This window comes from Chrysemys picta, chromosome 5, assembly GCF_011386835.1.
Source record: "Chrysemys picta bellii isolate R12L10 chromosome 5, ASM1138683v2, whole genome shotgun sequence".
Taxonomy (NCBI): domain Eukaryota; kingdom Metazoa; phylum Chordata; order Testudines; family Emydidae; genus Chrysemys; species Chrysemys picta.
Window position 1 is genome coordinate 55060111 of NC_088795.1, and position 14844 is coordinate 55074954.

General features: G+C 43.5%; 1 long non-coding RNA gene across 2 annotated transcripts in view; it reads right to left on the reverse strand.

Moving 5' to 3' along the window:
* The window catches only part of LOC112059235 (uncharacterized), a 55978-nt gene that overhangs the window by 33534 nt on the left and 7600 nt on the right, over positions 1-14844 (reverse strand). The window contains exon 4 of one of the 2 annotated variants that reach the window (XR_002888497.3): positions 12373-14761. The exons of the other annotated variant lie outside the window; for it this stretch is intronic. This is a non-coding gene — a long non-coding RNA (uncharacterized LOC112059235). Of the gene's footprint in view, positions 1-12372; positions 14762-14844 lie in introns of those variants that run through there. 2 annotated transcript variants of the gene reach the window in all.

The following is a 14844-nucleotide window of genomic DNA, read 5'->3' on the forward strand; positions in this document are numbered from 1 at the left end:
TGGAGCTTACACCTGCAAGGAATCCCACTGATTCGACAGTATCCACACCAATGTAAAGATTTGCACCGGTACTAAGTGCAATTAGGGCTCTGTAGATTTTATGGGGACATGGATGGGCAGCCAGGAAAGCCTGTAGGCAAAGACTTGTGGGGAATCAATCATGACTTCAATGGGCTTTGCCCATTGGCCAATGGGCCCCTCAGAGAAGGGATTTTGGGCAAGGCATGACCAGGGATACAAAGACAGCATGACTCCTGGGGGAGTCGAAAAGTCATACTAAGGCATATAATGGATGATCTCACTTCCACCTGAAGGCTCATGGGATTTTCCTGTGGATCTTCGATTATCCACAGGGTCGGAGGGCAATACTCCTTCATGGCTGCCAAAACCCTTGCCTTAGAGGGTAGGGTCTGACCTCATAGACTTGTGGAGTCAACGCTTTGTTCCTCCTACAGCATTGTATGTGGGAGGCCATGAACTGGCCCATAGTAATTAATGTAATCTAAATTCTGTTAATTGTGTTGAATTTCGCTGTGATCTCACAGTGTTTACTGTCCTCTGCTCATTTGTGTATGAAGAGCTATGGTGTCTACCAGAGATAATCACATTCAATGAAATAAGAGAGGCAAACAACAACTTTAAAAGATTCTCATTTGAAAATTAATGTTACAAATCTTTAGGAACAACAAATATAATAAAATAGTATGTTTTGTTATCCACAATGCACCCTCTGAAAGTAAATTGTATAAATAGGGATATTTCTCATTGATTTCAGTGGGAGGGTTGCCTCCATGTAGACTGCAGTACCTGATCTTAAGTTCATGGGAAGTTTTCAGTGTTCCTAAGTGGAAGCCGGATCAAGTGCTACACTTCACATGCAACATTGTACAGTACTTGAACCAGTCTCCTTTAATACTAAAGATATAAAGTCTGAAGAACGAAGGGGTCAGTAAGAATTCATCTTGCCCTACGAGGGCATGTTCACAAACTGTTTGGTAGCATAGGATTACCATATTTCAGCAAGCAAAAAAGAGGACGGGAGGAGCCCCGCCCCAGTCCTGCCCTAGCCCCGCCCCTGCCCCTTCCACTCCCTCCCACTTCCCGCCTCCCTCAGGACCCCCAACCCTCCCCCTGCTCCTTGTCCCCTGACTGCCCCTTCCTGGGACCCCTGCCCCTAACTGCCCCCCAGGACTCCACCCCCTATTTATGTACAAGCGTGACTACCTGCCCTTTCCTGGTTACTGTACGCGGCCAGTCCGCATCCACATCCAATAGTTAAAAAAAAATAAACTAATAATTTAAATTGGAATTTCATCCATTAATAAGTATTTATTATATAGTTAAAACCATTCTATTGAAGGACAGATATTAAATAACACTAAATATGTTAATGTTCAAAACAATATTAAAAATTTGAAAATTTAGAGCATGGAAACCAAAATAGCTAAAATTTAGTTTTGGCAAGATACACGGAATGGAAACTCCGGGATCTTTACCTGTCACTGAATATAGCCATCATACCAATAGTGGAATATAAAACAAGTCTACGTATACTCTCCTTAAAATTTTTACTTCTGTCCATTCCCAATAATTGTAACAAATCATTATTACCTTCACTCCACTTGCCACGCGCCCCAAGCACAAAACCAAAGAAGTGGATATTTTTACCTCCCGTTAAGTTTTTAATTTCTTCCTCTAACTCAAGATAATAAGCCACCTTCTCACTGTGGGCTTGTTCCAAACTTCCGGCCTTATCCTCCCATCGCACTGTAACATCAACCACCACTGCTGTATCTCCTTTTATAAATATAATATCCGGCTTTCTTAACTCACCCTTACTATTTCTCAAATGGGGCTCTATCATTGCCTTCCACCCTAATTTACCAACCTTATCTACAACTGCAGACACTACTCTATTATGCCTTTTTATCCTAGCATTCTTAGTCTTATAACATTGTCCTGAGATATGGGGAACAGTCTCCCGCACTTTACCGCACCATCTACAAAGAGCATTCACACCTCCTCTTCCTCTTGCTAATGTCTCCCTAGTAGGATAAATATTTGCCCTAAGCTGCAATGCTGCGATATACGCTGACGATTTAACTTTACTAGAGTTTCTAAAAATCGAATTACTAATTAAATCATTTTTAAAATATTTTATCCCTATTCCCTGACATCTCAGTTCCGACCATCTTAAAAATTCCTCTTCCCTCCATTTCTTGGGATGAGATGTTACTGCACTAAATGACAATATTTTATCCACAAGATTTTCTCCTGCATATAGATAAGATAGGTCCATCCAATCATCTCTTGAGACAATATGTCTCCTCCATTTACGAATTAACATATTTGGGATTTGCACACTAAACTTAGTGAGAGCTAAACCACCATCCCTACCTCTAGAATAAAATATCCCATCTGTGGTACACTGAGGTAAATGTAAAATCTCTTTAACTATTTTTCTAACTAACACATCAAGATCGTCTAAAAGATTAAAAGGGGGTTCTATTAAAAGAAGATTATAAAATAGCTTCGGTAAGATGTATTGGCAAAAGCCAATGACGTGACACTATTACCCTTAACATAAAAACCACTTCCTTCTACTTCTAATCTAGTTAAAAGGGGATCCATAGCAATATTAAACAAAATTGGGGACAACGGGTCACCTGCTTGACCCCCCCTCCTAATTAAAATAGACTCAGTAGCTTCATCACCCACCCATACCCTAGTTGTGCAATTATAATAAAGATCCCTAATAATATCTATAAAATGTTCATCTATACCAAATCTTCTCAACCCGGCTATTATATGTCCGTGTCCCACAGAATCAAATGCTTTAGCCAGATCTACGAACACTATTGCAATTTCATTCCCATTTTGTTTAGCCCCTTTAATCAAATTATCTAATATAGCAATATTTTCCTCACACCCAGGGGCGGATATAAACCCTTTTTGTCTACTACATATCTTAACTGTTTCCACCAGTCTTTTTGCTAATATTTTGGTATAGATTCTAATCCAAACTGACCCAATTGTCAATGGTCTCCAAGATGTTAACTTCTTCATTTCCTCCTCATCTTGTGTCTTTGGTATTAAAATCGTTCTATTTTTCTTAAATTCATCTGGTACCTGTCTATTTAGAAACCATATATTAAAAATCTTTGTAAGTATTAAGGAGTCTAAATTAAAAATATCCCACAAATTGCTCACTTTTACTTTATCTGGGCCAGGAGCACTATCTTTTCTTATTTCTCTTAAAGCTATTCTAATCTCATCCACAGAGATCGGACTCATTAATATATCATTATCCGCATTCTCTGTGGATGATGGCCACCCTATCATATTACCATGTCCAATTGTTCCCAAAATATTTACATAGTATTCCTCAATTTCTTTCATAGGGATAGCACACTTAGCCTTATCTGGTTCTCCTATTATAATGCGAGTCAATCTTCTTCTATCCTTATCAAATAATTGTTGATAGAATTTATACTTAGCTTTCTTTGTAGCATATCTCCTAATTGCATTAAATTGCTTCCTTCTCCCCTCCTTTCTCATCTTCCCTTTTCCTTTATTCCTCAACTCTATTTGACTTTCATTTCTAGGGTCCTTTCCCTCTACTAATGAATAACATAATTTTTCCAACATTGCCCATCCGAGAGCTTTTGTTAAATCCTCCTTTAATAATCCTTCAATTTCCCCTAAACTATTTATTATTTCTCTTCCCTCCCTACTTTGTTTTCCCCGTTTACATATTTTCTCCACTAAATCCACTTCTGGATGTCCTTTTAGTGGGAAAATCCTCTCTCTTGGGGGCGGAATTTCTAATATATTTACTCTAATGTCCTCTACCTCAGTCACTTCCTCCCTATCTCCTGTTACCACTAACTTCTTCTTTGCTAATTCTCGTCTTTTATCTGATATTTGTTTATTCGTTTTGGTCCTCATCTCGCTCTCAATACATTTATTTATATTCCTTTTCCCAATATATTTCCTTTCCAACTGTATAAGCTGCGCAACCTCATCTTTGGTCCATATACGAGATCTAGTCGATCCCTCTTTGATCTTACTTTTAGCAGCCATATCTTCTTTTCTTTGCTCATTCCTCACAGCAGGGTGTCTATGTCTACAGTGTTGGCTCAATCCAGATCTAGTATGAAAACCAAGCCCACAGACCGAGCACGTATGGCTCTTCATTGGGGTATCCACTTTCTTGGGTATGCACTTGGGGTAGTGGCAAGCTATATTATGATATTGAGAAGATTTTCCACATTTACTACATACAACTCGTATGGCTTTACTTTTATGAACCACATTAATGTGTTTGGCCCATTTACCAAATGTTGGTAATATCTGGGGACATATTGGACAATTAAAACTATCAACGGGATACTCTAAATAAAAAACCCCATCCTTCCACGAACTACTTTCTAATATATTTATATTACTACCAGTACTGTTAAGATCCTTATTACGATCCCTATTAAAATCAGTACTTGGTCTAAAACTATTTAATAAACTAGACCCATTAACTAAATGAGCATTAAGATATCCCGATTCCCTAACATATGGATCATCAAATGTACTTAAATACTTAAAATCTGGATTAAAACTGTCCATAGTTAAATCATTAAAAGTGTCCCTTGTAAAAACCATCGGTAAGATAGATAAAATCTCCTCACCATGATCATCACAAACATTCTCCTCTACCTCCTCTCCATGCTCCACTGGGAGGACTTGATTCTCACTCTCATTCTCATGAGACTTCATTATAGTCCACACCATTTTATCCATTGGTCCAGCGACCCTGATCACACCCCTAATATATTTAACACTGTCAGCCGGGGCATCAAAGCCAACAGCGGGGGCGTTATTAACCCGGTCCAGCGCCAATCCGGTATAAAAATATAAATTACTTTTTTCCATAGCTAAAAGATTTACCCTTCTCAGGGGGAAACTAACCCTTTCCAGGGGGAAACTAACCCGTGCCTGGGGGAGACTACCCTTACCAGGGGGAATCTAACCCTTACCAGGGGGAGTCAACCCGTACCTGGGGGAGGCTACCCTTACCAGGGGGGCATCCATGTGGCACCATATGGGGCTGCCCAACCCCGTCCCACACCCCACTGAATGTGGGATGTGGGTTCATCCTCCGCAATCCGCCTGGCTATCCAAGCCAGTTACCGACTCTCACCACAAGGAGGTAGCGGTTGGACTTGCAATCCAGAGGCTTTCCTCAAAGAGGGGTCCCAAACAGCATAATGTCGAGCTCTAACGGGCGTGTGAGAAAAGGCTCAGATCTTGGTAGGGGTTGCCCCTATTGACCGGGCTCACGCCCACCCCCACCTCACCGATAACCCATTCTCTCACTACCCTCAGGCAATGTTTCCGTCCAAGCCCGACAGCTGAGAGGGTCCAGAGACGCATGGAGAGCCATTAAGAGAGCCATTAAGCCTCCCTGCCTCTTGTCCCATGACTGCCCCCTCCTGAGACCCTCCCCCCATCCTAACTGGCCCCCTAGGACCCTAACCCCTACCTGCCCCCTGACTGCCCCAACCCTTATCCACACCCCCACCCCCACCCCCAGACAGACCCCTGGGACTCCCACGCCCCATCCAACCACTCCCCACCCCCTGACAGCCCCCCCCAGAACTCCCGACCCATCTAAACCCCTGTGCTCCCTGTCCCCTGACTGCTCCGATCCCTCTCCCCACCCCTGCCCCCTGATAGCCCCCCCGCACTCCTTGTCCCCTGACTACCCCTCCTGGGACCCCTGCTCCTAACTGCCCTCCAGAACCTCCACCCCCTACCTAAGACTCCCTGTTCCTTGTCCCCTAACTGCCCCCTCCTGAGACCCCCCCACCCTAACTGCCTCCCCCAGGATCCTACCCCCTACCTGTACCCTGACTGCCCAAAACCTTATCCACACCCCCACCCCCAGAAAGCCCCCCCGTCTCTTGACTGCTCCCTCCAGAACCTCCCTGCCCCTTCTGTGACCCCCTGGCCCCCTTACTCTGCCGCTCAGACCAGCGTGCGGGGGAGGAGGAGCAGGGGGAGGAGCTCCAGACTGCCGGTGCGAACGGCCAGCTGGTGATCTGCGACTGCAGGGAGGGAGGGAGTGCTCTCAGCTGCAGGGGAGAGGAGGGGGAAGTGGAGGAGGGGCTGTCTCTGGCTGTCGGAGCCCCATGTAAGTGGCACCATCCGTCCGGCTGCCCTGTCAGCAGCGCGTGCTCTGCAGGGGGGGGGAGTCCGGACATTTACAAATTCCCCCAGACGCTATTTTTAACTCTAAAAGCCGGACATGTCCGGGGGAATCCGGACGAATGGTAACCCTAGGTAGCAGAGAGAGCTGGAAAGAAATGTTTTTTGTTCAAGCCAAAACTATGTTTCAGTAATTCTGTTCACATTATGTACTGTTATTTGCTGATCACACATAACAACAGTGTTAAGAGTTGGCACTGGAAGTGTTCTGCTTGCTATCAGAGTCTGGCTGAAAACAGAGTCCAAAGGCACATTCTAAGTAGAAGGTTTGTGCCTTTCTGATGGAATCACACCCGTGCACCATCTCCCAACATTGTGTAATTGGGACTTCATCACTGAAATACACTCAAAATTCCTGCATAGGTGGAGGGGAAACTTTACTAGAGGAATGAAGATAATAAGGAACACTATGTGCAAGAGATTAAGAATGGCAAATGAGGTCGTCAAAATCAGGGGCTGGGGGAAAAGTGAGCGGGGAGATTTTTCAAAAGCACCTTTTGGCTTTCAGTGGGACTTGTGCCCCTAAATCTTTTAGGTGCTTTAGAAACTTTCCCCAGATATTTTTTAATTGCCCTTTTCCCTTCCACCACTCTAAAAGCCACTTTAGCAGCAGTTTGTGACTCTTTTAGCCACTCTTAACTCACATTCTAGTGCAGAATCTAAATTGGGAGCTATTCAATATTTCAAATTTAATTTCTATAAAAGCAAATAAGTTAAATTGGCCATTGGGCCACCATCTGTTGCTAACAGGACATCCATTCTTCTAGGGACATGGGAGTGTGTTGGGGAGAAGGGGTCCAAATAGTCCAGAGAACACTGGGGGGGGGGGGGGGAGGAGTTAGAGAAAACTGAACAAACAAATATATTCAAAATAGTAGAAAAAAGTTATTGATGTTTTTCCTAGTATTTTCTCTTAATCTTTTACTAGGAACTGTCTTTTCAGAGTGGAAGGATCATTGCATATATCCTCACAAAACTATGTTTTAGATTAATATTTTTAAGGATTCAGAGAAGTAGGTTTCTCTATTAGAACACTTTGTTGAAAGCATGAGGCAAAAGGCCTTGTGCCTTGCAACACCTCCAGGCATACATCACTAGCCTACTATGTGCCCCCTGGCCTGTCTTGTTGCTATAAAAGGTGTATAACAGATACTGAATGGCATGACACAACTGCCTGTTGTTTTGTGTGAAAGAAATTTCAGCACTGTCATACTTAACAAAGCAATCATTTTCAGTTCAAAATTATGTCGTGATAATTATAGTAAACACTGTAGAAACAAAAATAAAATGGCTAAAACGGAAGGTCCAGATCTTCAAAGGTATCTCGGCACCTACTCCCAATGTAATTAATGGAAGTTAGGTGCCGAAATACTGTACCTTTGAGGATTGGGGCCTAAGTGTCTCTTTTTTCAAAAGCCTAGATCTTAGCAACATTACTTAGGGGAGTTATGAGAGGAATTCATGTGGCCCTCAAAGGTCCATTGAGCAGTTCCCCCCCTTTTTTTTGTCACCTCACTAATTAGAGCATCACTCCCAAAAACTGTCTTTACTAATCATGTGAGATATATATATACACATATATATTTCAGTAGGATTAAGGGCACTCAGCAACTCACAGGATTAGCTCTTACACACAAAGTATTAGACAGTTTGGCATCAGCACAGTGTACATCCAGGTCTGCAAGGTGGTGAGTCCTCTGTACACAAAAAGTTTGTGATCATAAACCTATTCTGTCAGGTCCAAAGCTTTCTCTGTATCGTTGGAAAAATTAATATGGGGATATAGATGATTTTGCTTTTTGAATTGTTTAGATTTTTTTTCTATTTTTAGGCAGCAGACGATCTACTCAATGACACCACCTTGGACTGGATTTCCTAGCTTTTTTGGATTGTGACAGCTAGAATGTTGGCTAATAATTGGCAGTCAGAGTTAATAAGTGACCACTTACCTATAGCCCCTATGGATGTAGCCCCCTTTCTCCTCTGCCATCCTGCCTTTCCTAAAGAAAATTGCCTTTGCATTATGTACAGTCTCAGCCAGGCTGCTATGGATAGTTAAAATGTTCTGTAAAATATGAGAAAGGTATGTTCTAAACTGAAAGTAGAACTCATAAGGAAATCAATCTTACTCTGGGGTTTTCTCTTTTTACACCTTCTTTGACTGCTTCCCCAATCTCTTCTCTGGTGTTTTGGGTGGGTTACATTTAATTTGCTCTCAGCTTTCAGCTTCAGCATTATAATCAATAGTAGAAATATTCTTATTCTGCCAATGCCCCCGGTCAGAGGGTGACTGCCTCCCAGGAACCCCCTTGTGGCCTTGGGATGGCCTTGTAAGTGGCCCTCTGCCTCGATTTCCCTGTTCTGGACACCAACAGTTACCCTCTTCCCAGGGGCTGATCACCTGCCTGCATTCTCCACCATATGTTAGAAGATGGTACCTTCCTGGGGTGCCTCCTGAAACGCTGCAACATGCCCACCTCAGTTTCTCCTTCAACAGTTCCCAGTAACTCCAATACAGAAAATAAATAGCCCTTGATGAGGTTAACGTATTAAATAATTTCCACAATCTGGAATTTCCCAGCAGAATTCAAAGCGTACATTCCATCTTTCAAGTCCCAACAGTCCATCAACATGGCAGCTACAGCTCCGGCACCTCTCACCACACTCCAGCTCTCTGGTATTGCTCTGCCTCTCACCATGCTCCAGTTCTCTGGTGTGACTCCCGTGTCTCTCACCACACCTCACCCCTGCCCCCTCCATATGGGGTGCTTCTCTGCCCTGCTGTTTCCTTTCCAGATATCATTTCAGCTCTTGCCCAGAGACATCAGCAGACTCATTTCTCCAGCGTTCAGCCCTCTCCAACCCTTCCTAGCCTGGGAAAGATTACAAGTGACTCCCTTTTTTCCCACCACCTGCCATTCTGCCTTTTGCTTTCACAGGTCTGGTCTGATTCCACCGCTCGACCAGGGAACTCTGACTGCTCTTCTTCAAGGGCATCCCTTTCCTTGAACCTCTCAACCCAGCTGTGCTCATCTTCTGATCTGTCCCTCTGGATTCCATGCTAAATATGTGTTGGCAACCACTGTACACTACACTGAATTTTCTGCTCAATTACGGATCCCATATTAAAGTACTACTAACTCTCTTTTTGCCTTTTATATAGTAATTATTCTGCATCTAATACCATAAGGAGAATTAAATATAAATAATGTGTCATTAATATATTTAAGACACATATAAGAACATACAATAAACCAGCCTTACCAATAAGCCAGCCTTACCAGCTTGTGTAAAAGTACACAGTAAGTCAGTCTCAACAGAGCAAAACTACAAATAAATCTAATAATGGCTCAACTTAGTTCATTTTTGATAAATATAGTCAAAGGTTAGAATTTTTATACTAACCAATATGAAGTACTCTGTGATTTCAGCCATTCAACTTTCACCTTGTAATCAATTCCACCTTGAAAGATGATATTCACAATGTGTTGTAAAAAGATGCCTCCAATATTTTGTAGACATCTAGAGAGTGCAGAAAATGTCATGCCCAAATTTGTGCTGATATGGAAAATTATCTATGAATCACTTTGTGGAAGCGCTGCAAACTCAAAAATAAGCAAGTTTTGAGTGTCTTTTCATTTTGCACAGAATATTTTGCAAAGCTTTAGAAAATTCTTTTGAGGGAGTTTGTTTTTGAAAGTTCAGCCTAAAAATAGTTTCAGTATGAAGACAGAAGCCACCTCTCTATTTTTTTTTTTAAATAAAAGCATTGTTGCCCTGATGTTGAATAATAGCAAATTTTGGGGCCTGACAGCAAACAGTTTCTCCTCAGAACAGAAATTGGTGGTGCAGACTCAGGATATTTTCTAGGGTAGCTTGTTTATTTACAGTGGACACAAGACCTGTTTCCTTGATCAGAGGGAGTAACAAATCACACACTGTCAATTTTCTCTTACACAAACTTCAGCTAACACTCTACTGTCCTTTCATCAAGAAGCTGTTTTCTTAGGCCTTTGATTCCCTTAGACTCTCATTCTACTTAAACACACTGTTCCTTGTCCCTATCTTAGCCCCTGGCCTTTCTACCTGGGTAACCCCCTAATCCAAGCTATTCACCTAGGATTACATAGGCTGGAGAGATGGTCTGGCCATTATCCCTCTTTTTGTGAAGCTGCTTTGCAGCATGAAGAAACCCCCAGAAAAGGGTTCACTGCCTAACCAAAGGTTGCCTTATCCTACACAATTAGGGTGACCAGATGTCCCAATTTTATAGGGATAGTCCCGATTTTTGGGTCTTTTTCTTATATAGGCGCCTATTACCCCCCTGCCCCTTGTCCCGATTTTTCACATTTGCTGTCTGGTCACCCTATACACAATCCCCATAACAGCGGTTTGGGTGCAATGTGAGTTTCATCCTGGGTTCTTATATCTCAATGTGTAGAACATTAGCATCTGTTGCCGCAAGACTGTATTGTAATATTCACCCTTTTAAAGCATCTTGACCTCTATTAAGACTATTGGAATTGCAATTCATGTTCTCCTGTAAATTCCACAAACAGATTATCTTTAACAAGGCTGACTTAAGTTTCCATCACTTTAAAGTATTTGCACAGTTCGCTACTATTTTTATATAATGCGTCATGATCCAAGAAGAAAACCAAAAGACTGTTGCAATTTATTGCACAAATGATTGGGACTTATTTATGAGGCAAATGATTTGGAAATCAGAATAAAATTCAAATGAGCACACAATTTTGTATTACAGAACACATGGTGAAATGAAATCCCTCAAGGTGAAGTGTAATAGTCTCCAGTAGAGGTGAGTGAATCGAATTGCAGAAACCATTTATTTACCAAATTTCGCCCTCGTGTCTGTTCACAAATTGTCCATGGGCAGATTGTGACGTTTACTGATTTGTTTGCTATTTGCAACAGTTTGATAAATGTTTTGTGCAAACAAATGTCAATCTATGGATTGCTAGTAAACTGTTCACTGTGAGTATTCATTCACATTGTCAATATTCAATATTAGAACTGCATCTGAAGAAGTGAGGTTCTTACCCACGAAAGCTTATGCTCCCAGTACTTCTGTTAGTCTCAAAGGTGCCACAGGACCCTCTGTTGCTTTTTACAGATTCAGACTAACACGGCTACCCCTCTGATATTAGAACTGTGTGACTGATCAGTATAATGTCTTTTATCTGATTGGATGACCTAACCTTTATGAACAGATGTATTAGACTTTATATGCATGGTTTGGGATAGGGACAAGAGTTTTGACTGCACAAGCACACTGCAGAAATCTTTTTTTAATTAAATAAAGTTTTTGCCTGAAATACCCCCAACCTGTTAGCAGATGTTAACCCTTTCATAACAGGATCAAGTGGCTCATTGTACCACCTAGCTAGAGAGAAGTGAGTGTGGCCCTCTGTAGAAAAACTGTGTAGGATGTCTAGTTCTGAGGGAAGGACCCTTGAGCATCCAAGCATGGAGAGACATTTTAAACTGCACTTTATGTTGTAGTAATGTTAATTTCTATGTTAACAAAGCCAAGCTCCAGGCAGGGCTGGTGCAACCATTTAGGTGACCTAGGCGGTTGCATACGGTGCTAGGATTTGGGGGGCATTTTCTTCAGCAGCGACCATGGCGGCCAGATCTTCGGCCGCCCCAGTCGCCGCCGGCGGAGGGAGCTGGGGCAGTGGAGCGCGGGGAGGGCCGCCTGGAGCAAGGGGGGGGTGTGGCACGCAGGGGAACTCCCCGCCCCAGCTCACCCCTGCCCCGCCTCCTCCCCGAGCACGCCGTGGCTGCTTCACTTCTCCCGCCTCCCACGCTTGCGGTGCCTAAGCTGATTGGTGCCGCAAGCCTGGGAGGCGGGAGAAGTGAAGCAGCGACTGCCTGCTCGGGGAGAAGGCGGGGCAGGGGTGAGCTGCTGCGGGGGGGGGGAGGGGGTGCCTCAGGGTGGGGGGTGGAGAGCTGCCGCGGGGGGGAGGCGCCTCAGGGCGGAGGGGCTGCTGTCATAGGGGGGTGCCTCAGGGCGGGGGCTCGGGGACGGGGGGGGGGGCAAGGTGGAAGTTTCGCCTAGGGCGCGAAACATCCTTCCACCGGCCCTGCTCCAGGAATTGCTCAGCTTGGATTCTAGTGTGTGAAGTTTTAGTTTGAAGACCATGTTGGAAAAGGCATTTGCTCACATGTTCTCACTGTCTCTTGGTTGTAGGATCTCTGATGAATTTTCAGTCCTGTCTGGGGTCATTAGATAGTTGTTTGCCAACCAACATCTTTCTACTGGCTTCTTTCTTTGTGGAGTTTGACTGCTTATTCATATTGCTTTGCCAATAAGTCATTGCAGATTTTTTGAACAAATTCTTTGTTTAATTCTTCATTGTTCCCTATTTACATGATTTTCTGTGAGTTTTGTAGCTTAGTTTTTTGGGTTAATCTTTTAGTGAGGACATCAAGACCTTCAGATAAATGCATCTTAGCCCATCCTGGCATTCTAACACCACCTCCCCTTCCTTCAAACATTTAAAGTTAATTTTTAAATTCCTTATTTTATTTTCAAAATATCAGTTATAAAGCATTGCTTAAGCATGGGGGCTTATAAGGTAGGAGGAAAATAGCAACAAAAATTCTAGTTGGCAAAGCACATGAGTAGAATTACATTATAAACTCAATTATCCAAATTGCTCTATTATATGAAAAGGTTCTGTGACCAATCTTCTCGACATGCACATGATTTTCATACTGAAATAAAAAAAATCTCAAGCTGTTTGTTTTCATATTTGCTAACTCTTGGCCTTTTCACTTCTCACCCAGTGCTCCATGTTGCAGTAACCTTCTCTTTGGTGTAGGAGAGCTGGATATGGCTCTCTTTAGAGCTCTATTTACCTGTCAGCTGGTGTCCCTAGGGAGCAGTGCAATGCTCTCTGTCTGCCTCTCAACAGGCCCAGCACATTGTCTTGACCATCAATGGAACTTGGAAACCAAGGCCCAGATCCACAAAGAGACTTAGGCATTGTAACACTCAGCATGGCAACACCCTACTTTTAGGCACCTAGAAAATCACTGGAACAACAACAGGATCCACAAAGCCTGTGTTAGGTGCCTAGGCTCCCTATACAATAAATGGGGAGAGAGAGGTGCTTAAGAATGGCAGCATGCTAGGCAGGAAGCTGCCTAAGCAAGCCAATGGGAGAAGCTGCTGAGAGAGGTGTATCCTAAGCCCCACGTCTTTCACAGAGTTTGGCACCTAAGTCTGGACTATAGGGAGGTGCCTGTCTCTGCCTGGGATTCACAGCTGGGAACTCCTTTCCCGGAGTCAGGTGGCTTAGGTGCCTTGTGAGAATGAGTTAGACACAAAATGGCTGCGGGTGCAGTGGGAGAAGGATTCCCTTATAGCTTTTATGCCACTAGTTAGGGCCCTCATCTGGAATGTAGGAGATCCTGGTTCGATCCCCCGCCCCCACTTGGCTGATCAGAAGAAGGGATTTGAACAGGGGTTCTCCACCTGTCAGGTGAGCACCCTAACTGTTGGACTATAGAGTGATTCTCATTCTTTCTCTGGACCAATTAATACTGAATGATTTAACTAAAGTGGAGCAGCTTCAACAAGAGCCACGGAGAAAGCCCCACATCAGAATGCCCATAGCCCAGTGGTTAGGACACTCCACTGAGCAGTAAGGAACCCCTGTTCAAATCCCTTCTCATAAGGCAGGGGAGGAAACTCAGCCAGGGTCTCCCACTTCCTGAGTGAATACCTTAAACGGTGGGCTAAAGGGAGGACTCCTCTCTCCTGGCCAGTTCATGTGGAGTGAGGAGGCATGTTCAGAGCACACCTAGCAGATCAGGCAGAGGTATGCCTATCTTCTCCTGGTTTTCGGATTGCACTGGAGCTTCGGTGTGAGACAGGCATATGGATGCCTAGAGAAAGGCAGCATTGTGCATGCTCAGTAGCGGAAACTTAGGTACCTAGGGAACTTTTACAGCAAAAACATAGGCACCAAGTGAATTTAGGCACCTACAGGGTTAGGCAGCAGCCAAGCAGGGGTTTTGTGAATCACAGTGATGCCCACAACGGGGACTTAGGTGCTTAAATCTGAGCTGTAGGTGCCTAAATCCTTTTGTGGATCTGGGCCTAAATACTGATCTCTTACATGACTGTGCATTGCACTGCCACAAGAACACAAGGTTATCCCTATAATACTTTTAATTTCAACCAGTTACATGACCAAGTCAAGCACTACAACACACATTTCAGTTTGGTTTGGATCACTGATTTTCCACTGTGCCTGACCTATAAAATGCTTACAGTGAGAGAAAAAGAAAAATCTGCCCAATTTCATAAGTCTTCAACAGGTGCAAAGCTATTGTCTTGCGGGGGAGGGGGAGGAAGGGCGGGAACATCCTGCTGATTTATTTCTGCATATGTTAATGACTGTATAGTCTGGAGGAAGTTTCTACAAGGCTGGCTAGCAAACTTACTGCTCCTTCTTCACTGCTTTATCTGGAAGAGAAGGGGAATTCCCTTGCATGAAATCAGGGTGTAAACCAAATCCTGCTGGCATAAATCAGAGGGCTGAGCAAGTA